Consider the following 16,063-nt stretch of genomic DNA (forward strand, 5'->3'; position numbering starts at 1 on the left):
GACATGAAGAAATATTATGGCGTAGTCAACCTACCATTGGACAAATGCCAATAGGCAATTTAATTTATTGTGCATCTATTCTTTTCAGCGGCAATCATTTTGATAAAATTCATGAAATGGGTCAATTTATGGGTCTACAAACAGTATGTAAACAGACATACTACAAAATACAGAGAAAATTTCTTTTTCCAACTATACATCAACACTGGATTCAAGACCGTGAACGTAATATAAACAGTATGAAAGATCGTGCTATCACATTGTGCGGTGATGGACAATGTGATAGCCCTGGCTACAGTGCTAAATATTGCACTTACACTATGATTGAAGATGAAACCAAAAAGATTATTGATTTTAATGTGGTGCAGGTGAATGAGACAACATCTTCAGTTGCTATGGAGTCAAAAGCCTTTAGGAGAACAATGAATAATATTGAAAAAGAATCACTATTTGTACTACAAGTCGCAACTGATCGCCATGTCAGTATAAGGAAGATTATCAGAGAAGAATATCCCTTAATAGTCCATCAGTACGACATATGGCATTATGGAAAAAGTATCAGAAAAAAATTACTTTCCATAAGCCGTAAAAAGAACTGTAGATCGATTTCTCCATGGATACAAGCTATAATAAATCACCTTTGGACTGCTAGTTTGAAGTCTAATGGTAATGGTGAGCTGATGAAAGAAATTTGGCAATCCTTATTAAACCACATCTGCAACATACATTCGTGGACAAATGGTCGATTTATCTCAGAATGTGGACATGCTGAATTCACAGAAGAACAAGAACACAAAAGAGCATGGATGGATCCGAAAAGCAATGCGTTTATGGCTTTGCAAGACATTATCTGTGATCCTCGAATGGACAAAGACTTTGAATGTCTTGCTCAATTTTGCCATACAGGATCCATTGAAGTTTTCCACAGTCTAGTTTTAAAATATCGCCCTAAACGGATCCATTTTCAAATGGACGCAATGAATGCACGCACAACACTAGCTGTCTTAGCCCACAACAACAACACCAAAAGAATACATGAAAGAATTCGTAGACAAACTGCAAAAAGTGGTTTCTTTGGTGAACTTAAGTTTAAGGCAGTATATCCAAAGGCCAAACAGGAATGGCAATTACGTCCAATATATGGATCCATGAAAATGGATCACATTTATCCGATGATAACTGATGTACTTAAAATTTATTCAGGAATTTTGGATCACTCGTGGGAATCAAAGAATGATAGCCTACCGCAAAACATTGCAAAGATTCCTCGGCCCTCAAAAGATATACTAATGCAGACAAAAAGATCACGTTTTCTAATTAAATAAGCGTCAAATTTAAAATTCAGTTACTTAAAATTTATGTTTAGTTTTATTTTCTAAGTATAAAGAATAATTTAAATTTTGAATTTTCATGATTCTACTATAATTTAAAAATATATTTAATTTACTTAATGTAATGTCATATCAAACAGTTATTCTTTTGAATTAAAAAAAAAATAATTTGTTCTTATTTTTTGAACCAATTATTTAAAAAAAAAAAATACATAACATTTGGTTTATAAAAAATAAAAAATATATTTGAAAATCAAATATAGTGATTTTGCTTTTTTTTTTTTTAAATTTCTTTTTTGCTTTTTCATTTAATTTACCTTTGGTCTTTGGATTATTAATTTTAAAATGAAAAGTATGATGTTTATTACATTGGCAATTGGTATTTACATAAATACAGCCTATTCTCTATTTGAATGAAATTGTTTTTACAATATTTGTGCTTTTTATTTCATGCGTGTCACATACATAACACTATGCACACGCAACTGGAGTTCTGTTTAGACCTCTTTGATTGAATATAAAATTATATATGATCCAAGTAATGAAAGAAATATGAAAAATAAAAAAAATTAACGATTTCTGTTTAAAAATCAAAATTAAAAACCGAACACCCAAAAAAAAAAAACGGTGGCAGTTAGAAGAAGCTAAGATACCGTCTAATCACACATCAATCTATTGTATTTAGTAAATTATATTAATTTATAAAAATATAATAGTTAGTGTACTTTTTTAAACAATATTTGATGATTATTTATAAGAATATGTTAAGAATTAAATAAAAATTTGAAAAGATATTTTTTTCTTTTTATTTCTAAAAATTTTATATATATTTTTTGAGAAACTTTGTTAATTATAGATATTTTGTACAACATGACACAAAAAAGTGAGTCTAATTATCTCTTAAACGATAACAAAATAAATATTAAAAAAAGAAAAGTTAACATATATCAATCAAAAATCGATATTGTAATGTCTAACTTGAAAACACAAGATAAATAATATAACTACAATCTTATTTTCAATATTTAATCCCAAATTAACTCCGATGCTGGACCTTCATCATCGGCATATCTGAAACCACAATAGAGATTGTCCGGAGCTGGAAAATGTTCTCGGATTTTATTCACAACACAAGACGGTATCGGAACTCTAACTTTTGGTCCAAGATATCCGTGAATCTTGTTTACAAACCTCCTGTAAGCCACTTTCCTATAATCACTATAATTGTATATTAAATATAAATTAAAAAAAAAAAATATTAATATAGAAAGAGATAGTAAAAGCATAATCGTCATCAATATATATATATAAAAAAAATTTCTTGATGCATTTATAAAGTTTTAAAATATTATAGAGGTTGTTATTTTCTATATCTTCCCCCCTCCACAATATCTCTAAATATCGATAAATATATATAAAAATCTCTAAACATCTATTGATAGATAGATAGATATAAATATATAGAGACATGTAAATATATATATATATAAATATATTTAACTAATAATAAAGTTAAACATACATATATATGTATATATATATAAATATATATAATATACTCTCTCTCTCTCTCTCTCTCTATATATATATATATATATATATATATATATATATATCTCTATCTATCTATATATATATATATATATATATATATATAGATATATATATATATATATAGATATATATATATATATATATATATATATATATATAGAGAGAGAGAGAGAGAGAGAGAGAGAGAGAGAGAAAGAGAGAGAGATATAAATATATCTATATAAATTGAGAGAAAGAGAGATAGAGATAGAGTCAGTGTACAATTGAATTAAGAAAAAATAATTAATAATAATTAGATCAAACCTTTCTCTCATCTGTCCCTGTCTGCTACGGGGATTAGAATAATATCTTAAACCAAAAGCATAGAATTCCTCAAGTAACTCTCTGTTTGCCAAATCTACCAAAACATATTGCTGATAGGCAATGCAAGCAGATTCATCTTCTAGTTGATCCATTACTTGTGCTATCTCATGGCAACAGATGCTTTCAATATGTGTTTGCATGATTTTGCAATGTCCACATGTACACCATTGAGTGTTTCCAATTCTTTCACTCTCGGTAGGGCTGCCAATTTCAGATGATGTCTCTGTATTTTGAGTCGAATTATCTTCAGTTGATGACCTAATTGGATCCCAACTATGTGACATATTTGCCTTATAAGTAGCATGACGGTTTCGCCTCCTTTCATTCATCTCTTCTCTCTTCCAAAAAAAATTATATTTTCCGATACATATTATTAAAACGACTGAAATAATATTACCAATGAAAACATTTAATTTCATGTACACTCTCAATTAATTTTAGATTATAAAAAAAATGTGAATAGTAAATGTAATATTACTTAAGAAAATGGCTAATTTAGTAGAAAAAGATTTATTTATTTATTCTGGACATGATATGCATTATTTTATTGTTTAAGATATTATAAATAATAAAAAAAATAAAATTTCTATACAAAAAAAAAGACGGTAGGTGTAAACGACATAAAAAAAAAAAACATGAATGTTTATTTTGATTTTATTAGTTAGTGACAATATATTATATTTTGAGGACGCTTTTAAATAAAAAAAATTTAAAAAAAAAAAGATACATAACAAAATTATATGTGTGTAACAAATACAAAAATTGATAATTACCATCCTTTCTACTTCTTGGCTATCTAAGTCATATAACGTACGGCGTTGATTAGTTTGCTGGCTATCCATCTTACTTGATTGATTTCATTGAAAAAATAAAAAAAATTGATTACATTAAAAAATAATAATTCGATGATTTAATTTTTAATGATTAATAAAGAAAAATACACTTTCAAATAAGAATATCAATAGAACAAAGGCTGATTGGTGCTAACAATAACTTTTAAAATAGATTAAGATTACATGCCCTATACGAATTTGAAAAATTAATTTTAGACTCGACTGTCCATTAAAACTTTGAGGTTCATATGATAATTTCCTAGACATTGAATTACAACTCTTTTATTATAGATTCTTAAAAAAATATTCCAAAGTAGAGCATGTTTCTTAACGTTTTTAAGAACGATAACACTGTGCTCATGCACGTGAATGATCATGTGGCAGACATTGATTGTTTAAAATGCCAAAAAAAAAAAAAAATGAAATAAAAGGTGCAGTTGGAAGAGGCTTAGATAATGGATAATCAACAAGATTAAAAATAACATTATTAAAAATTGATTGTTATTTAAAAACAGTGTAATTTATAATAAAGATATTAACTATCTTCAAAAAAAAAATAATAATCTGGTGTTGAATGTCCCATTACATTTATATAAATATAAGTTTGTTGGTTCTGCAAAACCTCAGAAAGGATAATTATGGTATTATGTTTTTTAAGTAAGAAATACAAAAAATATTTATAGTGAAACTTTATTAAATATTAATAAAAGGGACGGTACACTATTGACTGTTTATTACATAAAAGTATTTAAAAAAACAGATTATACCATTGGTGGATTATAAAAAATTCGAGTAATTTAATTTTAGGCTTTATTTGTGTATCAGAAGTAGCTGGATTTGTGCTTTGAAACCTCAGCCTATTACAATGGGTTGATCTACAGGTAATATCATATGTCATTTTTTTTTTACTTTTATGTACACACACTTGCTTCCATATCTTATATTTGTCTGGAAGAGAGGGGAGAGAGAGGGGAGATAGATAGAGAGAGGGGGGAGATAGAGAGAGAGGGGTGAGAGAGAGAGAGAGAGAGAGAGGGGGAGATAAATAGAGAGAGAGGGGGGAGGTATATAGAGAGAGGGAGGAGATAGAGGTAGAGAGATAAAAAGAGAGAGAGGGGGGGAGATAGAGAGGGTAGAGAGAAAGAGAGGGGGGATAGGGGAGATAGAGAGGGGGAGATAGAGAGAGAGAGAGTGTGGGGGAGATAAAGAGAGGGTAGAGAGAAAGAGAGGAGGGAGATAGAGAGAGAGAGGTGGGGAGATAGAGAGGGGGAGATAGATAGAGAGAGAGAGAGAGAGGGGGGGGGGGAGAGAGAAAGGGGGAGATAGAGAAAGAGAGGGGGAGAGAGAGGGGGAGATAGAAAGAGCTAAGGGAAAGATAAAAAAAAAGGGGGAAATGGGGAGAGAGAGGGGGGAGATAGAGAGAGAGAGGAGGGAAGTAGAGAGAGAGAGTGGGGAGATAGAGAGAGGGGTGGAAGATAGAGAGAGAGTAGAGAGAAAGAGAGGGGGGAGATAGAGAGAGAGAGAGAGAGAGAGAGAGGAGGGAAGTAGAGAGAGAGAGTGGTGAGATAGAGAGAGGGGTGGAAGATAGAGAGAGAGTAGAGAGAAAGAGAGGGGGGAGATAGAGAGGGTGAGATAGAGAGAGAGGGGGGAGAAAGAGAGAGGGGGAGAGATAGAGAGAAGGGGGAGAAAAAATGATAGAGTGGTGGGGAGATAGAGAGGGGGAGATAGAGAGAGAGAGGGGGAGATAGAGAGAGAGAGGGGGGGGGGGAGAGAGAGAGAGAGAGGAAGGTGAAGATAGAGAGAGAGAGGGTGGAGATAGAGAGAGGGGAGAGAGAAAGAGAGGGTGGAGATAGAGAGAGAGAGGGGGGGAGAGAGAGGGGGAGATAGAGAAAGAGAGGGGGAGAGAGAGGGGGGGAGAGAGAGAGGGGGAGATAGAAAGAGAGAAGGGAAAGATAAAAAAAAAAGGGGGAAATGGGGAGAGAGAGGGGGGAGATAGAGAGAGAGAGAGAGAGAGAGAGAGAGAGGAGGGAAGTAGAGAGAGAGAGTGGGGAGATAGAGAGAGGGGTGGAAGATAGAGAGAGAGTAGAGAGAAAGAGAGGGGGGAGATAGAGAGAGAGAGAGAGAGAGAGAGAGAGAGAGAGAGAGAGAGAGGAGGGAAGTAGAGAGAGAGAGTGGTGAGATAGAGAGAGGGGTGGAAGATAGAGAGAGAGTAGAGAGAAAGAGAGGGGGGAGATAGAGAGGGTGAGATAGAGAGAGAGGGGGGAGAAAGAGAGAGGGGGAGAGATAGAGAGAAGGGGGAGAAAAAATGATAGAGTGGTGGGGAGATAGAGAGGGGGAGATAGAGAGAGAGAGGGGGGGGAGAGAGAGAGAGAGAGGAAGGTGAAGATAGAGAGAGAGAGGGTGGAGATAGAGAGAGGGGAGAGAGAAAGAGAGGGTGGAGATAGAGAGAGAGAGGGGGGGAGAGAGAGGGGGAGATAGAGAAAGAGAGGGGGAGAGAGAGGGGGGGGAGAGAGAGAGGGGGAGATAGAAAGAGAGAAGGGAAAGATAAAAAGAGGAGGAAATGGGGAGAGAGAGGGGGGAGATAGAGAGAGAGAGAGAGAGAGAGAGAGAGGAGGGAAGTAGAGAGAGAGAGTGGGGAGATAGAGAGAGGTGTGGAAGATAGAGAGAGAAAAGAGAGAAAGAGAGGGGGTAAATAGAGAGAGAGGGGGGAGAGAGAGAGGGGGAGATAGAGAAAGAGAGGGGGAGAGAGAGGGGGAGAGAGAGAGGGGGAGATAGAAAGAGAGAAGGGAAAGATAAAAAGAGGGGGAAATGGGGAGAGAGAGGGGGGAGATAGAGAGAGAGAGAGAGGGGGGAGATAGAGAGAGGGGTGGAAGATAGAGAGAGAGTAGAGAGAAAGAGAGGGGGAGATAGAGAGAGAGGGGGGAGATAGAGAGGGTGAGATAGAGAGAGAGAGGGGAGAAAGAGAGAGAGGGGGAGATAGAGAGAGGGGAGAGAGAAAGAGAGGGGGGAGATGGGGAGAGAGAGGGGGGATATAGAGAGAGAGGGGGGGAAATAGAGAGAGAGGGGGGAGATAGACAGAGGGTAGAGAGAAAGAGAGGGAGGAGATAGAGAGAGAGGGGGGAGATAGAGAGGGGGAGATATATATAGAGAGATGTTGAGATAGAGAGATGGGGAGATAGAGATAGAGGGGGGAGATAGAGAGGTGGGGAGATAGAGAGGGGGAGATATAGAGAGAGGGGGAGACAGAGAGGGGGAGATATATAGAGGGGGAGACAGAGAGGGGGAGATATATAGAGGGGGAGACAGAGAGGGGGAGATATATATAGAGAGAGGGGAGATAGAGAGAGGGAATAGAGAAAGAGAGGGGGGAGATAGGGAGAGAGAGGGAGAGAGAGAGGGGGGGGAGATAGAGAGAGAGGGGGAGATAGAGAGGGGGAGATAGAGAGAGAGAGAGGGGGGGGGAGAGAGAGAGAGAGAGAGAGGAAGGTGAAGATAGAGAGAGAGAGGGGGGAGATAGAGAGAGGGTAGAGAGAAAGAGAGGAGGGAGATAGAGAGAGAGAGGGGGAGAGAGAGGGGGAGATAGAGAAAGAGAGGGGGAGAGAGATGGGGGGGAGAGAGAGAGGGGGAGATAGAAAGAGAGAAGGGAAAGATAAAAAGAGGGGGAAATGGGGAGAGAGAGGGGGGAGAGAGAGAGGGGGAGATAGAAAGAGAGAAGGGAAAGATAAAAAGAGGGGGAAATGGGGAGAGAGAGGGGGGAGATAGAGAGAGAGAGAGAGGGGGGAGATAGAGAGAGGGGTGGAAGATAGAGAGAGAGTAGAGAGAAAGAGAGGGGGAGATAGAGAGAGAGGGGGGAGATAGAGAGGGTGAGATAGAGAGAGAGAGGGGAGAAAGAGAGAGAGGGGGAGATAGAGAGAGGGGAGAGAGAAAGAGAGGGGGGAGATGGGGAGAGAGAGGGGGGATATAGAGAGAGAGGGGGGGAAATAGAGAGAGAGGGGGGAGATAGACAGAGGGTAGAGAGAAAGAGAGGGAGGAGATAGAGAGAGAGGGGGGAGATAGAGAGGGGGAGATATATATAGAGAGATGTTGAGATAGAGAGATGGGGAGATAGAGATAGAGGGGGGAGATAGAGAGGTGGGGAGATAGAGAGGGGGAGATATAGAGAGAGGGGGAGACAGAGAGGGGGAGATATATAGAGGGGGAGACAGAGAGGGGGAGATATATAGAGGGGGAGACAGAGAGGGGGAGATATATATAGAGAGAGGGGAGATAGAGAGAGGGAATAGAGAAAGAGAGGGGGGAGATAGGGAGAGAGAGGGAGAGAGAGGGGGGGGAGATAGAGAGAGAGGGGGACATAGAGAGGGGGAGATAGAGAGAGAGAGAGGGGGGGAGAGAGAGAGAGAGAGAGAGAGAGAGAGAGGAAGGTGAAGATAGAGAGAGAGAGGGGGGAGATAGAGAGAGGGTAGAGAGAAAGAGAGGAGGGAGATAGAGAGAGAGAGGGGGAGAGAGAGGGGGAGATAGAGAAAGAGAGGGGGAGAGAGATGGGGGGAGAGAGAGAGGGGGAGATAGAAAGAGAGAAGGGAAAGATAAAAAGAGGGGGAAATGGGGAGAGAGAGGGGGGAGATAGAGAGAGAGGGGGACATAGAGATGGGGAGATAGAGAGAGAGGGGGAGAGAGAGAGAGAGAGAGAGAGAGAGAGAGAGAGAGAGAGAGAGGGGGAGAGAGAGAGAGATAGAGGGGGGAGATAGAGAGAGAGAGAGGGGAGAGAGAGAGAGAGTGAGGGGGGAGATAGAGCACAAAAGAGAGGGGTGATAGAGAGAGTGCAAAAGAGAGGGATATCAAGCTCAAGTATTGAGGTGTTTTTTATAATATAAATTTTTATAATTATTAAAAATTGAGGATAGTGTAGATAGGATATTAGTATAAAAAAATTTTTTTAAACAAAAAATAAATGTAGTGAAAGCTGTTGACAATTTAAACTTTGAAATAAATTAACATTATTGTGGATATGCAGTTAAAAAAAAACATGAGATCATTAAAGCATATTCATTAGTGTCTTATTGGTCACACATATGCATTATAAGTAGATAGAAAAAGCAAATATAAATAGCTGACTAAAGAAAATTTAATGTTAAATAAATTTTGTAATCATCATTCTTAATAAAAGAATATATCAAAGGTACTAAATATAAAATGGCATATACATATGAGAAGTGGATATCACATTATTAGCGAAATGATGGAATGACATTTGTGAAATATGTATCTGAAAGCGAACATAACATTAGTTTTGCTGCTATCAAGAGTCAAATAAATTAAAAGGACCCATAGAAAATAAAAATCTTTTATTTTGTTAATTATCAGTAGGAAATTTTAATAGAGAATTCATTTGCGATCGATACTTACAATTGATATTGCATGTACAGTTAAAACAAATAGACGTGTGGAAATTGCAATGAAATTTTGGTTCCGTTTTTTTGGTTCCACTGCGTGTGCGCATGCGCTAAACGACGAAAGCGCGATCAAGTTTTTACATCCATGATCTATTTCTGATTGGATGTTTTGGAAAGAGAGGATAGATGATGTAATATTAGGAGGGGCATGGCGGCCATTTACAAGTTAAAAAGACTCAGTTTGTAATATGAATAAGTCCGGAGGTGGATCGATATGGTCACTGAAGTGGGGTGAGTTTGAACGATCTGCAGTAGATTTAGCATATAAGCGACGCTTTATATGGGTGTAGACTGTCCCTTTAACTAAAAAACTGCAATTCACTTTAAATTTAAATGCAATTAATTTTTATTAAAGAAAATATTTCCTTACAGATATAAAATATTTCCTTTATATATTTAATTTTTGCTCTGGAATTATTTTTAAACGAACTTTATTAGCACAGTGTTCATCGCTGGGAATGTTGCTACCCTTACCCAAGCACTGAACGCAGTGTCTGTTCTCGCGAGATTTGTTGAGGACTAATTCTATGGAGGAGTGAGCGTAGAGCTTGGTTACGGGTTACCGGGAGAGAGGATTTTGACTGGTGAGATATTACGATTGTGAGATACACGGTAACTCTGTGTACTGATGTAATATGATGTGAGTGTGAGCATCGTTCTTTTATGTGAGATACGTGTGAGACAAATCACAGCGCAGGTGTAGAGTGATGCTACTGATTATTTCTGCACAGAATCGTATGTGAAGAGCTCACGATGTCCGCTATGCTATAATATATTATGGCACTGTCCGTCTTCACGCCTTGTGGGAGTGCTACCAGTCAGTACATTATATTGTCTTGGTACATTGTAAAATCGGTTTTAATGTGCAGCTATAGGTGACATTGTAATGAGTCACGTGACGCACATCTCATCTGTTAAATATTAGTATCTCAAGATAGAAACAAGTGGACATATCTGTAAGGATGATACATTTACCAGCCTTGTCACCTTTTGCCGTTGTCCTTATTGACATTTTTTTTTTTTGCGTTTTAATGCAGCCTTCATCAACAAGGCACTGTATTAGAAAATATCTGTAGAAAAATGAAATGTTTCAAAACCATAAACTGTCATCTTTTTAGCACAATGTGCATTGTTTTTCAGTTCTGTGACGTACTCATTTAAATGCTTAGTGCATATTCTATTGTCTTTTTATTTTTTTTCTTGTGTTTAGAAATGACAGATACTACAGAGCTACTAAACTGATCAAGCAATCACTGTGCAGAACACAGCAGGGTTAGGGTTCAGAGTTGCTAGTAAGCAACATCCTGCTGGATTTGTGGGGGGGGGGGGGGGGGACCTACCACAGTTAAATTACAGGAAAAGGTGGGAATAAAGTATATTACAAATTATTTGTAATATGATTTGATATTTTATGGAAATACATTTGAGTTTTATGTCCCTTTAAGCAGCAGTCGTGTTGTGGCTGAAGAGAATTTTAGGAGGCAAGTAAAAACATATGTATATGAAGTCTAGATGGGATGGTCCTCTTCTAGAGTTAATGTGTCAGCCTCCACACCACACAGAGGAGCACGTGTTGGGTAGGGGGCATTAATAAAATCTCTATATCTCCCCCTGTTTGACCTAGAAGGACACCTCTCATTTTAAAGGGGAGAAGCTCCTCTTTTAAATGAGGGGTCATTCGCTCCACTCAGAAGCATATGATGAGAAATAGTGTTTTTTTTGTCCTGCTGGATCTTGTATGGAGAGAGTATGTGACTAGTATCTCCCCCTCTCGTTCCTTCTTTTCAATGAGGTATCACATCTCTCTCTAATTTGCATGTGTTCACCCGTCACACAAGATACCAGGATGTTTATACACCTTGCATAATCTATACAGAGGTGCATGAGACCACATTTTGGAAGGATAAGAACCTCTTATTTCCAGTGAGGATCCTTATACCTCTATCATTTCTAGCCATGTAATCACCTAATAAATGTACTGTATGTGGGTAGTGGTTCTAAATGTGCCCATATACTCTAAAGTGTGACATATAAAAGAGGGGATTTAATTTTTCAATGTATAGAAATTTAGTTTGTAGAAATTGCAATGAGCTGTTTACGAGATGACCTTTTGGGTGCTCTGGGTTCTGAAAAGGACCCTAGCACTCCATATATAAACAAAAATTGGGTAAGTGACACCTATTTTGAAACAAGGTACAATTTGTGATGAGTACAAACACGTTAACCCTCCCCCCCCAAAAAAACAACAACAACTTACCACTGGAATATAGTAGCAAAGGGGTTAAAGACAGGAATCTAAGTATTTGGATATAAAATAATTACGTATCTTATCAGCGGAAGGTATTTTATTTACAAAACACCACACTCTCCCTGCCATCATAATAACTCTTTTATTAGCTTTATCCTCATTGTTTCCACACTTTCCTTTCTGAAAAAATGTATTTGTGGGCTTTTTTTTTTTTTTTTGTAAACTTCTTCCTTATAAAATTCACAAAATGTTGTTCCGCTGCAGTTTTGTGTCTATCGGACTGAATTTGCTGAAGTTGTCAATCTGAAGTAGCTTCCTGATAGCAAGAAGCATTACAGCAGCTCCGATTGCATGCATGGGATATGGATTAGGTTTCTGCTATCTAAAATTCCCACACTGACATTTTTTAGAAGGGTTGTTGTATATGTTTAACTTTTTTAGATTGTGTGTCATGTTTGTACAAACCTACTAGATGTGAGCAAGGGTTTTAGTGGTTGTTTTTCCTGGTTCTTCAACCTCCTGTCTGTCTGCAAGGTTTTGAATATGCGTGTCTGCCAATATACATGTGTATTTATTTACATATTATTGGACAGAAAAGTATTTGTTTATCTATCTTTTTTTTTTGTCTATTGATTTGGCATAAGAGATGGTTAGACATGTTAGTGTTCTTTGTCCCATAAGCTAAATGAGTCTAACTATGAGATCACAAATCACAAATGAGCTTGTGTATGTCAAGATGTCTATATACAAAATAATACTTAGTAAATCTGTGAGTTCCGGAGTTCACAAAATCAGTTGTTTAGTTGATTAAAAAAAAAAAAAAAAATCCACCATATTTTCACACATACACTTATTTTATTTACCTCATGTAGGTATGCGTTTTAACTAATAAATAACATTGGATGATTACAGTTTATAGATATGTTTTGCAATCATTGTAAATGTGTCTCCACTGTTTACCAAAACCTGTTCCACCCCTCCTGCTTCTCCTTTCAAAGTAGGTAAAAGCCTTAGCACTAATGAAAATTAAAACTTTAGTAATCTCCTATACTATAATAAACTGATCTAATTTGTTTGAGCATTATTATTATCATTTATTTGTATAATAACTTTATTTGATCCACGTAAATAGTTAAACAAATATTTAAAGTTTTGCCAGGGAGCCAAATTACATTGAAACTCTTAAATAGGTTGCAGCAAGTGAGGTAATTGGGAGCTTTATCTATCTAAAAATAAATACACATATTAATTAACCCAATTAACGTTGTCCATTGAGGGATGTTGGGGGCACCCATAGGCGTCTTGGGGACCATAAACTATATATATATATATATATATATATATATATATATATATATATATATATATATATATATATATATATATATATATATATATATATATATATATATATATATATATATATATACACATCTGCTGCTTTAGCATAACTGTTTAATCCCTTTGAGAGGGATCAACATATAGTTACTTAAGAATTACTATATACAAATAATTGATTTGAGAAGCAAATATTATAGGGTGACATAAGACAAACATACATAGGTGTGTGTGTATGTATATATATATATATATATATATATATATATATATATATATATATATATATATATATATATATATATATATATATATATATATATATATATATACACAGTTGTGCTCATAAATTTACATACCCTGGCAGAATTTATGATTTCTTGGCCATTTTTCAGAGAATATGAATAACACAAAAACTTTTCTTTCAATATAGTCACCCACCAGACTTAAACAAAGGCCTGCTGGACACAGATAGAAGTCAGGAACCGCCAGTGGTCAGGAGAGACCCAGGATAGAGAGCCCCTCTCACCAGAGGGATAGATAGCAACAAAATAGATGGTAGCAAGTGTTCAGAATAAAATAGTTTTATTAAAATAATAAAAACAAGGCAACGCGTTTCTCAGCTCAAGGTTAGATGAAGCCTGATGAAACAGCCTTGAGCTGAGAAACGCGTTGCCTTGTTTTTATTATTTTAATAAAACTATTTTATTCTGAACACTTGCTACCATCTATTTTGTTGCTATCTATCCCTCTGGTGAGAGGGGCTCTCTATCCTGGGTCTCTCCTGACCACTGGCGGTTCCTGACTTCCATCTGTGTCCAGCAGGCCTTTGTTTAAGTCTGGTGGGTGACTATATTGATCCCATCCTGCCTCTATAGCATCAAGGGAGATGCTACAACAAATGTGAGTACCTTTCTATATTAACACACTGACTCACCTGTGTTAAGACAATACTAGGCCATATAGACACCTGTGTCTCTTTATGTCATTTTGATATAGACATCATACCAATACCGGAGGTTGGTCGCCTGGGTGACTGTAAGAAATCCCAGACTGTTTGTATAGCACTAATTGAGGTGCTTCCACAAATGTGAGTTTACTCTGTGTACACACATTTATTCCTTTTTGGACCAGACAATATTGGGCCATGTGGCGCTTCTGTCTCTTCTTGTCTTTGTAGAAACTACCCAAATTACCCTGATCAAAAGTTTACATACCCTGGTGATTTTGGCTTGATAACATGCACACAAGTTGGTTTGAATGGCTATTAAATGTAACCATCCTCACCTGTGATCTGTTTGCTTGTAATTAGTGTGTGTGTATAAAAGGTCAATGAGTTTCTGGACTCCTGACAGACCCTTGCATCTTTCATCCAGTGCTGCACTGACGATTCTGAGTCATAGGGAAAGCAAAAGAATTGTCAAAGGATCTGCGGGAAAAGGTAGTTGAACTGTATAAAACAGGAAAGGGATATAAAAAGATATCCAAGGAATTAAGAATGCAAATCAGCAGTGTTCAAACTCTAATAAAGAAGTGGAAAATGAGGGGTTTTGTTGAAACCAAACCACAGTCAGGTAGACCAACTAAAATTTCAGCCACAACTGCCAGGAAAATTGTTCGGGATGCAAAGACAAACCCACAAATAACTTCAGGTGAAATGCAGGACATGTAGTGTGGCTGTTTCAAGATGCACAATAAGGAGGCACTTGAAGAATGATGGGCTGCATGGTCAAGTCGCCAGAAGAAAGCCATTACTACGCAAATGCCACAAAGTATCCCGCTTACAATATGCCAAACAGCACAGAGACAAGCCTCACACCTTCTGGCACAAAGTCATTTGGAGTGATCAGACCAAAATTGAGCTTTTTGGCCACAACCATAAAAGCTACATTTGGAGAGGAGTCAACAAAGCCTATGATAAAAGGTACACCATTCCTACTGTGAAACACAGAGGTGGGTCGCTAATGTTTTGGGGATGTGTGCGCTACAAAGGCACAGGAAATTTGGTCAGAATTGTTGTCAAGATGAATGTAGTATGCTATCAAACAGAACGCCTCATTTTCCACTTCTTGATTAGAGTTTGAACACTGCTGTTTTGCATTCTCAATTCCTTGGATATCTTTTTATATCCCTTTCCTGTTTTATACAGTTCAACTACATTTTTCCCACAGATCCTTTGACAATTCTTTTTCTTTCCCCATGACTCAGAATCCAGAAACGTCAGTGCAGCATTGGATGAAAGATGCAAGGGTCTGTCAGGAGTCCAGAAACTCATTGACCTTTTATACACACACACAAACACACACTAATTACAAGCAAACAGATCACGGGTGAGGATGGTTACCTTTAATAGCCATTCAAACCCCTTTGTGTCAACTTGTGTTCATGTTATCAGGCCACAATAACCAGAGTATGTAAACTTTTGATCAGGGTAATTTGGGTAGTTTCTGATGTCATTATAATTTAAAAAGAGTAAACACAGTTGATAGATAATAAATGGCTTCAGCCAAACACTAAGCATGAGTAAAAGAAAAGTTTTTGTGTTATTCATATTCTCTGAAAAATGGCCAAGAAATTGTAAATTCTGCCAGGGTATGTAAACTTATGAGCACAACTGTGTATGTATGTATGTATGTGTGTATATGTTGGTAACAGCTAGCTAAATAACCCATACAGCTGTCTAATTTGCTATATTAGCCACGGATATCCCAGTAAAGCACAATAATAAAGGGACAGTCAAGTCAAAATTAAACTGTCAGATAGGGCATGCAATTTTAAACAACTTTCCAATGAACTTTTATCATCAAATGTGTTTTGTACTCTTGGTATTCTTTGTTGAAAGCTAAACCTAGGTAGGCTGATAAACTGATGTCTAAGTCATTGAAGGTCACCTCTTATGTCAGTGCATTTTGACAGTTTTTTAAAGTTGGACATTGCTAGTTCATG

The 16,063-nt window shown here is 36.9% G+C and overlaps 1 protein-coding gene across 2 annotated transcripts in view; it reads left to right on the forward strand.

Moving 5' to 3' along the window:
* Positions 1–9,662: 9,662 nt before the first annotated feature.
* SCAMP5 (secretory carrier membrane protein 5) overlaps positions 9,663–16,063 on the forward strand; it is a 113,215-nt gene continuing 106,814 nt past the window's right edge. The window contains exon 1 of one of the 2 annotated variants that reach the window (XM_053717389.1): positions 9,663–9,762. The gene's annotated coding sequence lies outside the window, so the exon portion shown is untranslated. Of the gene's footprint in view, positions 9,763–10,034; positions 10,116–16,063 lie in introns of those variants that run through there. The other variant, XM_053717388.1, reaches the window with a different exon arrangement.

Source organism: Bombina bombina, chromosome 6 (assembly GCF_027579735.1).
Source record: "Bombina bombina isolate aBomBom1 chromosome 6, aBomBom1.pri, whole genome shotgun sequence".
NCBI classification, from domain to species: domain Eukaryota; kingdom Metazoa; phylum Chordata; class Amphibia; order Anura; family Bombinatoridae; genus Bombina; species Bombina bombina.